This window comes from Mastomys coucha, unplaced genomic scaffold, assembly GCF_008632895.1.
Source record: "Mastomys coucha isolate ucsf_1 unplaced genomic scaffold, UCSF_Mcou_1 pScaffold21, whole genome shotgun sequence".
Lineage (NCBI taxonomy): Eukaryota > Metazoa > Chordata > Mammalia > Rodentia > Muridae > Mastomys > Mastomys coucha.
The window spans coordinates 158,832,572-158,848,507 of record NW_022196904.1 but is presented as its reverse complement, the minus strand read 5'-3'; the positions used below and the strand labels follow the sequence as shown (position 1 = coordinate 158,848,507).

General features: G+C 43.2%; 1 long non-coding RNA gene across 2 annotated transcripts in view; it reads left to right on the top strand.

Annotated features, from left to right (window-relative positions):
- The first annotated feature begins 4,832 nt into the window (after positions 1–4,832).
- Positions 4,833–15,936, top strand: part of LOC116101133 — a 14,427-nt gene continuing 3,323 nt past the window's right edge. For both annotated transcript variants that reach the window (XR_004122801.1, XR_004122802.1), the window contains exon 1: positions 4,833–4,915. This is a non-coding gene — a long non-coding RNA (uncharacterized LOC116101133). The remainder of the gene's footprint in view (positions 4,916–15,936) is intronic.

Here is a 15,936-nt window from a genome sequence, read left to right as displayed (position 1 = left end):
AGTTATCACAGAAGGGAGCTTCAGTTGGGGAAGTGCCTCCATGAGATCCAGCTATGGGGCATTTTCTCAATTAGTGATCAAGGGGGTAGGGCCCCTTATGGGTGGTGCCATCCCTGGGCTGGAGGTCTTGGGTTCTATAAGAGAGCAGGCTGAGCAAGCCAGGAAAAGCAAGCCAGTAAGAAACATCCCTCCATGGCCTCTGCATCAGCTCCTGCTTCCTGAACTGCTTGTGTTCCAATCCTGGCTTCCTCTGGTGATCAAAAGCCATGTGGAAGTAAGCTAAATAAACCCTTTCCTCCCCAACTTGCTTCATGGTCATGATGTTTGTGCAGGAATAGAAACCCTGACTAAGACAGCCATCCTCATGCCTTAATCATTTGTCATAATGAAATGTATTTCCTGTTCATCCCATCTCTAGTGCCTTCTGGGTAGCCAACCCAGATACATATACTCCTTTCATGAATAGGTGGTCTCAGCACTGTTGCCTAAGGAGCAAAAAGCACAGATGCTCCCAACTTGCAGGTTCCCTTTCTAGTTTCCTGGAATCTACAGATTAAATACGCAGATCTCAAGATGGTAGGATGCACATTTGAGTGGGAACATGCTGTATTTATCTTTCTGGGTCTGTGTTACTTCCCTATCAACTCATCTTAATTTGGAACAATCATAAATCAAAGATACATTTGATATGCCTAACCTATCCCAACCATAGCACACGGAGGCAATGCCATGTGACTGGACGCTAAGGCTCACCTTAGATGCTCAGTGGTCCATGGCAGTGCACTATCACTAGTGCAAAGAATGTTCAGACTTCAGAACTGGTAGTAGCATTCCTGCTTAAAGTGTATCCTCCCCACATCTCTAGAAATTCAGAAATTCTTCAATGGACCCATCATAAACTAAGACTGTTTGCCTTGGAAACATATGCTGGACCCTTTGCCTGAAGTGACTCATCACGTACCCAAATATACTTTTGGCAGAAGTGGCTCTGTGCATGTACAGACACAAGAGTGTGGGAATGTTGTCCTGGTGAAGCTGTTGCTTCTGAACAACTCTACAGTAAGAGAACATGGACATTTGGTTGGATGTTTGCTGCCACTGACTTGGGGAACTGCACAAGATATAACCAGAATCTGGAAAAGGGATGGAATTTTCAAGAAATGGGAAGAGAAGAGACCATGGAAGAGGCTAAAGAGGTTATTTGATTGCTTAAGTCTAGCAGAAACAGTCCAAAGTTGCCTTCTTGTCCTTCTCCAGATACATGAGGCCATCAGATCTGAGGCCATCAGAGATGTAATATGATTGGAAGTGCGCCCTTTTCTCTCATCTTTTGCCACACAAAAAGAGAACCACTAAACATGGAGGGATGGTTCAGCAGTTAAGAGAGCTTGCTGCTCTGGCAGACATCCAAAGTTCTATAGACCTAGCATCTATGTCGATGATTCACAACTGACTGTAACTCCAGCTTCACAAGATATGGTGTCCTTTTCTGGCCTCCATGGGCACCTGTACTTAAGTGCACATGTGTGAGCACACACACACACACACACACACACACACACACACACACACACACATAGTGTCTGGCCTCCATGGGCACCTGTACTTAAGTGCACATGTGTGAGCACACACACACACACACACACACATACACACACACACATACACACACACACACACACACACACACACATACACACGCACATAGTGTCATGGCAATGTGAAAAGCTAGCCACTGAATTCCCATCCAAGTTCCACCTCACACTTACCAAATTACATATTCAGAAAGATTTTGTTTTCCATAAGATGGGTACAAAGCTGTTTGCTGTCTATCCCAAGGAGACACAAAGATCAAACACACGTACAGGGACATCCTTTGGAACTGTAAGTTTCTCTGCAGATATGAAAAGATTTTCTTGCTTTTTGTTGCTTCTGCCTGAGGGGGATATTTTTTCCCTATGGCATCAAAATATAATTTAACATCTGCCAATGTACTCAAATATAACCAATTCTGTGAAATTGTACCAATGGTAGAATAAGGAACGAACTCAATATAATTTTCTGTGAGAACAAAGAGATATAATTAGAGGACACTCATTGGTTTCCTGAGGTGCTATGAGGGAAAGTGTAATGGAATGGTCTATGTCACTGTTCTCTTTTCTGCGCTGTGGTTAATCCCATCTGGATAGTGCCAGGTGGAAGGTTCCCAGATAATCTAGATATTGCCTGTTCATGTTACCTTTTTACCATGGATTTTCTGCTGGGCCTCATGGCACTGTTTCTGAAGTTGCTTAGCTTAGGTACAGAAGGCAACACGATCTGCATTCACTCGCCCCCACTTCCTTGTCACATAACGAAAAATTCGATTATTTTCTTTTAAAATACACACACAAGCAGGAAGCCGGAGGGATTATCTGGATCATGCTAGCAAATGATCAGATTACTTTCCAAAGCCTATGCTCCCTTTTGAAACAGCCATAGAGCTAAAGGTGTTTTGACTCCACTTTTTGAGGAAATTGCCTCAGTCTGCGTGATGGCTTTCTATTGATTGACAATTTGACAGGATCTAGAATCATTTTGGAGACAGATCTCTGGGTGGGTCTGGGAGCAATTTTCTTGAGAAGAATAATTGATATGCAAAGATTATTAAGTGTGAATAATACCATTTCATCGCCTGTGGGGGGAGGGGAGAGGGAGGGGCGGACACACATAAAAGCAAACTGAGCATACATCATCTGCTTCCTGACTGCAGGTGTGACGTGACCACCCGCACCTGCTGCCATGACTCCCTCATCAACCGTGATCCAAAATGAATGTTTCTTTTCTTGAGTTGCCTTTGTCAAGCATTTTTTTTTTTTTTTTTACAGCAACAAGAGAGGTCACAAACACAATTTATCATTTTTTTCTGTGTGTTTCCTGGTAAAATGTGATTAGAGGCTGTTAATGTGCCATCCTACCAAATGGACCAATTTGGCAAAAGCCTTGTCACTCTCCCCTATTTCTTTCCCTTTTCTCTCCGTGTCCTGTTTCCATCTCTACTCCAGAAGCTAGATACTTCTTTGCTTTAGTCTGGATGATCAAGAAAATTAGAAAACACTGTTCTAAGAAATGCTTTCTAACACCCTGGTAAATCAGAGGAGGAACTGCACAGGAGGGTCTCAAGGGCATCTGGCACCAGAGCCATCCACTGTAACCACGTACAATTTCCATTCTTTCTCGAGAACTTAGACTCTAAGGGGAGTTGAAGAAAACTCTACAGAGCCTTGTAACTGTGGCAAAGTTTTTCTCTTTGTGGAGATGGGCTTTTCTCTCCACCTGAGTGGCCTCTCCTTCCCAAATTATGAGAGCCATGGCTGCTCTCATAATGGATCATGCCAAGAGAAGATGTTGCCATGCCTGGGAAGAAGCAGCAAGATGAGAACATTGGTATTTCTGCAAGTATAGACAGCCTGACAGCCAAATTTGGAGTCTGGGTGACATTTCAAATTGGTAATGCTCCTAATTACTCAAGCCCTAGGAAACCATATGGAATGCAGCCACCACTCTAGAATTAATACAAGTGAGCACTGTGAACCCATTAGTGACAGCATGTTCTCCTGGAGTAATGGCACCGTGTCTGTGTCGGCGCAGTGTGATACTGCAGTTAGTGTGTGTGTGCGTGTGCGCACACATACATACACACACACACACACACACACACATACATGCCAAGTTAAATGTCTGATTCGAAACTAACACCCAAAGAGATGAAGAATGAAAGTCACCAAAGAAGCAGAAGTAAAGTGATTTGAAATTTCAGTGAACAAACCATATTCCAAGCTTTAGCTTCAGCAGTATTGGAGAGGAGAAATCCAGCATCCATGGTCCCCACTTCATCTCACCAATGCATGCTCCATGGGCTAATGCCTATCATCCATGAGTGTTCCACAAATTAAGCCATAGATCAACTAGATTTGCTTTCTTCACCCAACATATCTGAAGGGTCATCTTTGTTGATATTGTTGTTTCATATTCATTTTTAACCTTGTTTCATTTAAAATTGTAGCTATTGTTTATATATTGTATATGTGGCCTAGTGTCTTCTTGTCTGGCATGTCTCCAGCTGATGGTCTCCCACACAGTTGGAAGGCTCCGGTGGCTTTCACTGTAAAAGCTTTTCTATGAAAATTCTTACACAGCAGACATGGCATCTTTGCTGGCGTTTCTTGGGCACGTGCCTTGGAATGAAACTGTTGGCTATTAGGCCATGCAGGTCATTCAGCTTGACTACATAATGCCAATTTCGTTTCTCATAAAAAACGGAGCACATCCTGTCCCACACTACTTGGCAAAGGCAGACACCAAGGGGAGGCCATGCTCTATTCTAATTTTTAAATTAAATTATGTGTGTGTGTATATCACATTTTACTCTGTAACAAGATGTAGGAACTATCACTGCTTTATACCTTTGTCAGATTTCAGTGCTGAAAAAAATGAGTCATTTCTACCAGACTGGAACTTATGACTTACTCCTTAAGGTCTGAATTTGCATTTCCACTTACTGATGACTCTGTTTCTTGGCTTTTGAGCTCTTATCTTCTGCATAGGGCTTACTCGTGGATTTTGGCAATTTTTTCATGTGAATCGGTTCTAATTCATCTGTGGGAATGCGTTTTATAGTCTCTGGGTTAACCTTCATGAGGTATAACCTCTTTGGCAAATATCTCCTCCCAGTTTTTACTTGACATCCACTCCTTCCTGGTGGTCTTCTATGACATAATAATAAGAGACATAAACTCATGCAGCAGGGCCTCTTGCATGAAAGCCCCCTTTGCTTGGATTGTTAGATGTATCTTTAGGGGTGAGGAGTTGAAGACCTCAGGTGTGGCTCACTTCTCACATCTTCCTTCAGTTGTGTCCTTCAGTGCTGTTGCTGGTTAGTATAGGAGAGATAATAAGGATTAATATCTATTCCTAACTTGAAATTTCATCCTAATGTGGAAGTGAGCTTATGTGTTTACTGTCCATAGTAGCTCCTCCCCAGAGCACAGTGTAAATAATTTAGGCATTTTCTGTTTTTCATGCAGCTTGTTTTCTCATTTAAAGTATGGTGAGGATAGCATAGCTGTCTTTAAAACTTTAAATATTCAGCATTCTTGTTTGTAGCTTTTTAAGAGAGAGAGAGAGAAGGAGGGAGGGAGGGAGAGAGAGAGAGAGAGAGAGAGAGAGAGAGAGAGAGAGAGAGAGAGAGTAGAAAGAATTAGCTGAAGATAGTCCTGCATTCCCAACCCATAACCTGGTCTCCAGCTACACCTCAGATCCCCAGGAGGCACCAGCACTACCCAGGGACCATTCTAGAACCCTTGGTGCGATTAAGTTCTGCAAGTAAGTTCTCATTTTAAGCACAGAGTGGCTTGGTCGTTCTCTCAGGTGACCCTCCTCATGGCTGTTTTTCACTCCGGGTGGCTGCTACATGAGAGTAAGAGCCTCTGGCAAGAAGCTATTTCAGAAAGGAAGAAAGGGGAAAACAAAATTTAAAACCTTTTGTTTAGAAATAGTTTCAACTTCCAGATAAGCTTCAAAATCCAAATCAATTTACAGATGACTCCAACTTCTTTAGTTGTTTCACCTACGTATCTTTACCCCATTGTCTCCCTTTGTTCTTTCTTACCATAACTGCACATACATGAAGATTTGTATGGAACCCATATAAGCATGAATATATTCATATAAAACATATAATGCCCATGTATGTTTATACACACAGACATCAGACCCTTCATCTGAATAGTTCAGTGTGATTTATTTTTTTCCTAAGAACAAGGCTCTTTTTTTTGTATAAACTAAAGAAGAATTACATTTGAAAGCAAAATGGAAGCTGTCCAGTTATATATGTACTGAGCCATTCAGTGTTGGTGCTCCAATGTGAGTGGAGACCCCAGCATAAATGGGGAGGCTGTTGCCCTGAATATTGAGGTGAGAAGGAACAATGCCTAATTGCCTCTTCCTTGTATAATTCCAGGGAGACTTGATTTTTATAGCACTGAAACTAATATTCAGGAGAAGAGAGTGGGAGTGGTCAAGATACACAGCCAGAAAGATGGGGGAGAGGGGGAGGGGGAAGAGGGGGAGGGGAAGGGAGACAGGGAGGGAAGGGAAGGGAAGGAAGGAGAAGGAAAGTGCATGCTAATGCTCCATGGCACATCCCAGGTAGATAGGGTTGATTAAAAACTCATTGCATATTTCAAAATAGATAGTAGAAACGATGTTGAGTGTTCCTGACATAAAGAAATGACACATTAGACACGATGGATGAACCAGTTACTCAGATACAATCATTGTGCAGTGTCCACACGCATTGAAATAGCTCACTGTCCTCCACGCATGTGCGTGTTTGTGTGTCGACTTAGAAATGCAGTTAAAATTTAACACGCAAATGCAGTTAAAATTTAACACACTTATCAAAGAAAAAAAAAAAAACAAGTCATATTCTATTAAACCCCAAAGCAATGTGGCCTGCAGAGGACCCTAGTGTTATGAAATGTGTTTTCGGTGTACAGTTGGGGTGAGCTAGAGACAAGGGCAGCTTTCAGGATGCTGTCAAGACTGCAGGGAGTCCATGAAACCCTTGATGGTCGGTCTGTTCTCTCCCCTGGGCTTTCCCTGCATGTGGTCTAAACACAGGCTGGTTACAAAATGTATTCTGGGCTTAGGATGCCTAGAATCTTCTCAAAGCATGCAGTTTAAAGAGGCTGAGGCAGCCTGCTGTGTGGGTCGGAGCTGTTCCCTGAGGGCTGGGTCCCTTTGGCCTGTGAGGGTGAGCAGTACCAGTTCGTGGTTCCTACTGCTTCTCCCAACTCTTGACTGCATCGTTTGTGGGTAGCTAAATGTGATTGTGAACAGCAAAAAAAAAAAAAAAATGATTTTGTCTCTAAGAATAGGCTGATGCAGGAGCCCAGCACACAGCGCGTGGCGCTCCTTTCGACCTTTTCATTATTTGGTAATTGAACCGGCAGACATTTAATTCTTTCCTCTGGAGTCTTCATTAAAGTGCTCAGAAAAGATAAAACTGCAACAAGAAAGAAAAATGTACAAATTTAACTACCATTGCTCATGCCTGGATTCTTCCTCACATACCAGGCTTCTGGGTTTTAAGTAAACAGAATATTTTCAAATTGCATGGAATTCAATATCAGCTGCAATTACTGGCTCATCCTGATTCTGTAAGGATTGGTATTCGGTAGGCAGGGATGTGAATGACTGCTGTTGAGGCGTTGAATTGAGTCCATTTTGGGGTGACCATGAACTGAGGTGTACTTTACACATTCTCCCTCTGGATCCCATGTGACATTTCTGGGTGAGAAAAAGAGACTCTCTTAATCAGGGGACAAGCTGGCACTAAAGGTTTGAAAACTTTGAACCTGCCCACCTCATGTGGCAAATATTTCTTGCTATTTTTTTTTAATCTTCCCCATCTTCCTTCATCCTTTTCTTCAGCATGAAACACGAAACTAAACTTTCCAGAGATCATGGGCCAAATGTAAAAGAAAAGGCATGAATCAAATTTACACACATATGCAGTCAATGAAGGGGCTACCGTTTCATTCCAAAGTAGACTCAGATACGTGTCGTACCTCTGAAGAACAACACCATGAAGGTCTAGCAGGATGATGACAGTGAGCACCTGTCAGGGTGACAAACGCCTTTAACAATACTGTTATCGACTTGTTGCAAAGTTCTTGGCCATTTAGACAACATTAACGATCATTATTGATCTCTTTAATAACTAGACTATAAGCGCACAGTTCCTATGTATACCTCACTTGGACGATTGTAAAGAAATTAGACCAAGCATTCCTGGAAGCACGGAGTGGTGGTAGTAAAAGAACTAGAAGCATCGTGGCATCCTGCCTCTATAGACCTGCCTGGTTCATCTTCATGGGAAGTTTCTTGTTCAGTATAGTAGCCTGGATCAATGTGACTAAGGTTAAATATAAGTCAACAATCAACATTCAATTTCCTAGTCACCTAAGAATATCTACCTTTCAGTAAGCACAGGTAGCTAATGGCTGTCATATTGCACGGCACAGGTATGGGGGACAGCTTTCCAATCTTCACAGAAATTCTGTTGGTCTGCACTGATGGAGAGATTGACATGGCCCAAATGCACCTATCTGGCACATAGTGACCAAGGGTAGTGGCTGTGCTCACTTGCCAGTCATGGGTACATTGCACATGGCTTGGTTTTAGTGAGGCAACACTTTTCAGTCCCTCTTGCTGTACATATTGTCTAGTCTTCCTTTATTTGTATTTATTGGTGTTGTAGTTACTTTCCTATTGCTGTGATAAGACACCATGACTAAGGCAACCTTATAAGAGAAATTGTTTAATTAGGGCTCATGGTTTTCTAGGCTTAGAGTCTAGGATAGATAGCAGGGCAACGGCTGAGAACTGACCTCTTAATTTGCAAGGTTTTGGAAGCAGAGAGAGAGCGAGAGAGGAGGGAGGGAGAGAGAGAGAGACTAGGAATAGCATGAATCTCTTAAAACCTCAAAGCCTTCCCCCAGTATCATACTTTTTCCAACAAGGCCACACATAATCCTTTTCAAGTAGTTCTACCAACTGGGGACCAAGTATTCAATCATATGAGCCTATGTGGGTCATTCTCATTCGAACCACCCCAGTTTGTATGTGGGATCTGTCACTAAGCAAGTTTCCTAGGAAACAGATCATAGTGTAGATTTGTTTGCAGGAAGTTTAGTAGGGAAAGCTTTCTGCTTTCTCCTATGGATGTGAAGCCACATTCAGGTGGGCTTGGAAAGAGGGAAGAGTTAAACTACTATAGAGTTGTACTAAAAGTCTCAGCTAGTGGAACAGAGAGTGTTGAAGATGGGCTAGCCTTGGCTTAAAAGATGAACTATTATCTGGAGGTAGGTGACTATTATACACTTATGATTGTGTCTTCAAAAGCGATATGAAGAAGTAAGGTGGTCCTCATTATGAAGACAATCCTTACCTAGAGAATGGTTCACCTGTGAACCATCATCTCTCTTAATCCCCAGCTGCTGAACAAGTGCCTCCATCCTGATAGAAAGACCTGTGTGGTCCACCACAGTATATGCTTTAAGACCAAGATCCAGGATTCCAGTTCAGGGCTACAAAAAAGAAGGTGATAGTAGATACTTGGGATATCAGATCAAAAGATGGGAGTCCACACGATGGACAAATGGATGATGTTAAAACTTTAGCAGAAATTACAGGATAATTCAGATCATTTTCTCATGAGCCAAAGCTTTTAGAAACTGGATATGTTACCTGATTGGGTATGTTCTGTACGTTCTGTGTCCCATGGAAACATATGGCACATAAAAGATGCGCTCCTCCCTTCTCCCAGCATGTAAATGCAGTTGGTTGACAAAGAAGTGGAGTTCTCAATACAGGACAGTAAGTGGTAAATGCACATGTAGTTGCATGGTCAAGCTGGGATTTCTATGCCAGTGGAGAGGAATTCCTTTGGGCCAGACTGGTTAAGGGAAAACTTAGAGAAGAAATGTGACAGGAATTGGTTCCTGAAGTATCAGAATTGGTAGACTTTTACTCTCTATCTTCTCACATCCTACTTTCACAAAAAAAGATTTTTAAATTCCCGTAGGTTCCCTGAGGATTCCTTATCTTAAATATGTTGATTGTCTTCTCATATATGCTTTAAAAGCCAATTATTGGAAAGTCACTTCTAATTTTTAATCCTGAATACTAAAAATGCACACCCCCTGAGATTTTCCTACGTGAATCTATCCTGACTTCACCTCTTTGATTTCAGGTTCTTTTTCTCCAGTAACTTCAGTGTCTCCAGTTGCTAGCTTCTATTTCTTCCTCACTCTCCCACGGACTCCAAATGCATGAGTCACAGAATTCTGTCCAGCCTGTCAACACTTCTCATCCTTGCACTGACAACAGAGTTAAAGGGTGGCAATAGGGAACCTGTTAAGGAAACAATACCAAGCATTTGCATAGCTGAAGTTTCAGACTTTAGAAAACTAGATTTAGGAACATCCTAGAGCAGATAACACCACAGCCACATTATAGAACCTCAGTGTTGGATCAGAAAGCTAGAACATTACCTGAGAGCAGGACTACATGGGGTGTTATAGGCCTAAACCTACACTTTCATGACCATTACAACATGGAATGATACTGGTTTCTTGTTGCTGCTACTATTTAAAAAAAAAAATCTGTAGAAATTATTAGAGGTTTGGAACAATTCAGATATATTGCTTTATAGGCTAGGGGCCACATATCTAAAAAATGGGTCTTATAAGGCTAAAATGAAGTGTTGTGTGTGTTCTTCCTCAAGGCTTTAAGGGAGAATCCATCCCCTAGGAGATTCATTTCCTTGGCTTCTGCTTTAGTTATTACATTTCCTTCCTTGACTCAGACTCTCTCTGCCTTTTTCTTAGAAGGACTCTTGTGGTTGCAATGGATTGCATTGTGATTGTGAACCCATGCGGATTGCATAATCCAGTGTGCTTTCCCCCTTTCAAGATCTTTAATACATTACATCTGAAAGCCCCCTCATTATATGAGCCACCATGTAGACACATTCAGTGGTTAGATTGAGGACATCTTTCAAAAGCCATTGTTCTGCCTTTGATATGAGATACCTCACTTTTGTCTTCATTGTCATCTGCACCAGTGAAATGACAGGTAATAGTCCCCCATAAGAATGTTTTTAATTTAGTGAGAAAAAGCCACAAATAGCACCATGGTGCCTGGTATTCCCCAGCAAGTGTTATTGCCATGGTGGCCACCATCAGTGACACTGGAGCTGAGCAAGGTGGAGCAGGGCTTCACTAAAATGACTTTTTAAGGATGTTCCAAGGAAGAGCTCATTTGGAGAGTGAAGAAGAGAAGAGAGAAGAGAGCTAAAACAGCAGCAAGCCTGCCTCCCCTGAACCCCTCCCCTCCATTGGAGCCTTGACCTATGGGAGGGTTTCTAAGTTAACTCACTGGGCTTCTGTATCAACATGTGCTTGATTTAAAAAGCCAAGAGTCTGGAGACCAAGATCACCTTTGAACTGAGATCTGGTTTCCCTAATTGATGGTAGGTCTTAGAGATGTTAAGGACAGTGTACTTGCCATGCCCACTCATCTACTCCAGTTTCATCTGCAATATCAGGGGTAAAAGCCTGATTGAAGACAAGCGGCATTATGACTTCAAAGGGAGTTTGTGCCCCCTGGGTATTCAGTCAGTCGTGGCATCCCCTAACTCAGAGGTAGCCCAGATATGTCCTTGTGAACTCGCGTGCTAGGTACCACCAAGATATGATTTATTAATAGCTAGACAAAATTGGACATTGCTCTTTGACCTTTACCAATGTTCCAACATCTTAGCCAAACCCTGGCTTGGAATTTCGTAAAGAATGTTACCCATCTAGGCTAATTGCCTTCAGCATTGTGGGTAGGACATTGAAGCTTAGAGAATAGGAGATTTATCCCAGGGCAAGGTCAAGTAGAATCCTCATTCTCAGTCAGGTACTGCAGCTGAACCACTCCTAGGAATTAGCAAGAAAGAGACATGTCTCTACTTGCCCAGAAGATTAGCATAGTGGGAGTTTTACCTAGGATGGGTTGGACCTTGAGCCAAGTGTGTGTGAGAGACAGTGTGGAGCAGTCAGCATTCAAGATTCGAGGTTCGAGCCTCTACGGCCCACCGCAGCTCCCCTGGTGCTCCAACAGGACCCATGCGGCCCGAGCATGCTCAGAGCCTGGGGGGTGCAGCACCAGTCCAGAGGAGATGGCTGCTGTTTTAGACCCAATGTGTTTTAGATGGCCTCAGATGTACCTCGACTACTGAGCGGCCAGATTTCTCTTTCTGTTTTGCAATGACTGTAAAAGTCTCGTGCCATTTTTTAAGAAATACATTCAGATCCCACACTTCTTTGTGTTGACTCTATTTATCACGCACTGAATCCCTGGCCCACCTGGCCAGAACTTTGATCACCCCGCGGAATAAGGGGTCCCGGGAGAAACCCAGTCCGTGGCATGTATTGATCTGCGGTGGTCTTTCCTCTTCTTAGGGTCTCCGTGTTTTCCAGGTTCATGTGTTGGGACTGAACTACCACTGTGGTGACTTGCACAGCTCTGAGGGGTGAAGGTATGAACACCAGACTAGAGTCAGGGCTGGAAGACACTAGCTCAGGCCCTTCCGATATAGAAGGACAATGGCTGTCCCTCCTGCACTTTCTATAGCTCATGTGAAGTAAGGACACCAGCATGATACTGTTCCTAAGCAATTGGCTCATACCAGAAACTTACTGAAGGGCTTCTGTAGCTAGCTGGTACTTCTCAGCCCCCATGACTGTAGGAGGTAAATTTTGATTTCTATAAATGTCCCAGACTCAGGCAGTTTGTTTTAGCACACAGACTAAGATAACTCCCCTACAGTATGTGTCATCTTAATAGTAAAATCTTATTTCTTGTGGATCTGTTTTTCAGATTACTTTGCAGCTTCTGAAATCTACTTACATTAGCTTCAGCCCTCTCTCTCGGCCTCTCTCCTTCACCATCTTAGAGATTTCACTCCATGTGGTACTTTGCTGCTAAAGGGCCCCATTTAAGGGGCAGTTTGATTCTGAGCATTTGAGGAAGAGAAGCAACTTGATGGGGAAAATGCTTGGTTAATCTGAAGCATTTTCAGAGTACAACAGCTACACATTTTAGCCCAGTCGTGACTAGACCCCATGTGTTCTTGGCAAGAGCCAGAGACCGTAGGACACTGTCATTTCAATTCACCAGATGAAGAGCAAGCCACAGAGCCTCTCGCCAGGCCTGAAACCAAAGTGTGTGTGGGTGGTTGATTGCTCTCTGCTAATAGTTTCTTGGAACCCCTTTGCCCTAGCACCAAAAGCATGACTCCCCAGATTTACCTGAGAGAGAGAGAGAGAGAGAGAGAGAGAGAGAGAGAGAGAGAGAGAGAGAGAGAGAGAGAGAGAGAGAGAGAGAGAGAGAGAGAGAGAGAGAGAGAGAGCTGGGGCGGGCATTCTGGGGTCTCATTGGGTAGAAGGTACCAGAAAAACAAGATCTGTGAGTTCAGCAGTACAAGGCTCCTCAAATGCAAACAGCCTTTGGAAGAGCAAAATCAGCTTAGTCAACAGGTTACTTCTCCACCAAAGAGAAGCAATCCCCTCTGAGCCCCACTTTCCCTAGAACTGATGACCCCACCTTTGCCCTGGGCTAATGGTTTGGCCTCCGGGAAGCCTCAGGTTGGCGGTCAATCTTCCTCTTTCATCTCCTGGAGCCTAGGAAATGATCAGTGCCCTTGCACCTGGGTTACTTTTTAATGATCTGAAAGACCACAAGGAGCCATCATTTCTTTTGTGCCATTTCTCATTCAGTAACCTAATAGCTACCCAAAGAGAGATTTCCTTGAAAAGAAGAACCGCCTGCTCCTCTTGGGCGCCTCTGATTAAACTCTCACACTGCGCATATTTACCTGGCATCGGACCTGCATGTGGCCTGGCCGACTGGCTGTGGGGGAGTCTTGGTATCTGCACTCTGGCTTTCCTGCCAACAGCTGTGAAATAACGGATGAGTGTACTGAAACTTCACTGTGAATAGCGAGGAGAGGAACCAAGAAGTTGCTTAGGCCCAGGGCTTCCTGTGACAGTTCTAGAGGGGAAACCAGGTTTTTCTGTAGGTTACCCTGCTTGTACTCCAACCATGGTAAAACCAACACCACCCTATATACCACAATGGGATGGAGACCTGTTATTGCCCATCTCCCCTGGCTGGGCCAGACAATTGTTATTTACAGCAACCAAAGGCAGAAGGAAGCAGAATAACTTTTCTCTTATTTCCATAGCTCTTAAAAGAAATAAAATGTTAGAATGTCTGTGATGCAGCGTATTTATAAAGGCAACTTTGTAATGGTTACAGCTCAGGCAGGCATTGATGGCAGAACCGTAGTCAGCCCTGTGTACACACAATCGAGTCTAGGCTGAGTAGCTCAAGAGGCGATTTAGGGCTATTCATTTATTTGGGAAATTTTAAGTGTACAGCTATGTTCACACTCTATGCTTGTTAGAAGCAGGCCAAAGTTAAAGTATGAGATGCTAGCACATGCCCACAGATAGCTAACATGTTTGAGACTGACAGCCAATGAGTAGGCAGGTGCTGAGCCAGCGTGCCCTCCCACTGCTGGTAGAAATGGAAAATGAAAAGATAGAACTCTCCGACAGCTTCTTAAAGTTCAGCATAAGCTTTTCCCAAGACCCGCCAACTCTACAGTACTCAGTAAGAGAAAAGGAAATATGTACCCAGATGAGGATTTGTACCTGAGATCTGGGAAACAATCCAGCTAGCCCCCAGCAAAGGAAATGATAAGCCAGGTATAGGGAATCTAGACACCAGAATGTTGGTAAGCCATGATAGTGAACAAAGTGCTCATGTACACAACAGTACCAAGACCCACTGTGCTGACAGACCAGGCCAGATGCTGAAGAACGCCTACCATATACATGTGCATTAGTTACTGTATTGTTGCTGTAGTAGAACGCTGTGACCAAGGCAACTTACAGAAGGAAGAGTTTGTTTGGCCTTGAGGTTCCTGAGGCTTCAAGTCCGTGATGATGGAGTGGAGGCACAGCAGCAAGCACAGGAAACTGAGAGCTCACATCTGATACTACAAGCCCATAGAGGAGAGAACAAACTGAACATAGACAGGCTTGAAGCTCCTCAGTGACATAATTCCTCCAACAAGGTTGCCCCTCCTAAACTTCCCCTAGCAGGGTAACCAAGTGTTCAAATGTCTGAGACTACAGGGGTGGGGGGCATTTCTCATTTAAACCACCATAGTATGCTTTCATGTAAAGTTCTAAATCAAGCAAAACTATTGTAGTGTGAACAAAAGTTCGATGGTTTCTTGATGTGTGTGTGTGTGTGGGGGGGAACAGATGGAGACAGCTGCAAACAAAATCATGAAGGGAAGTTAAGGGTGATTGACAGATTCTATATCTTGGCTGTGTTGGTGACGTGGATCCATGTATTGATTAAGACACATCAAACTAAATGCTGAGACTTGGATTTCTTCCCTGAATGCATAGGATGCCTTGATAACATGATTTAGAAACAGGAGTAAACTTTTAGTAGAATTGTCTGAAAGGATTTGTGCAACAATTTTAAAGAAGAAAGAAAAGAAGGGAGGAAGAAAAGAGAAAGAAAGAAAGAAAGAAAGGAAGGAAGGAAGAAAGGAAGAAAGAAAGGAAGAAAGGAAGGAAGAAAGAGAAAGGCAGGTTGGGTGGTGGTGGTGTACACTTTTAATCCCAACACTTGGGAGGCAGACACAGATGGATCTCTGTGAGTTCAAAGCAAGTCTGATCTACAAAGTGAGTTCCAGGACAGCCAAGGCTACAGAATAAAACCCTGTTTCAAAAGAAAGAAAGAAAGAAAGAAAGAAAGAAAGGAAGGAAGGAAGGAAGGAAGGAAGGAAGGAAGGAAGGAAGGAAGGGAAAGAGAGAGAGAGAGAGAGAGAGAGAGAGAGGCAGGCAGGAAGGAAGGAAGGAAGGAAGGAAGGAAGGAGGGAGAGAAAAGATGAAGATGAAAGAAGCAGTTTATTTCGGATCTGTGTTTCTAAACTAGTGACATGCAAAAACGCATGTTATTGCATGATGTGAAACACTGATTTGATGTTTGTTGATGGCCTGATTCAAAGATCTAGCGTGACAAATTTCTCTTGATGCTTGGCAGTGACAGTTGTTGCAGCTAGAAGCAAACCTTACAATATGTACATTCAAATGGAAGAAACCCAAATGTGTTGAGCCAAACAAATCATGATACTCAGTCTGAAACCTAGCCATCAGCACGTAATGTCCTTGAGACGCAGCTGATGTGTTGCTTCCCCTGAGACCAGTCAGCAGATCTTACAAACTAATCCTAAATCCTTACATCCTTTGCTTCCCC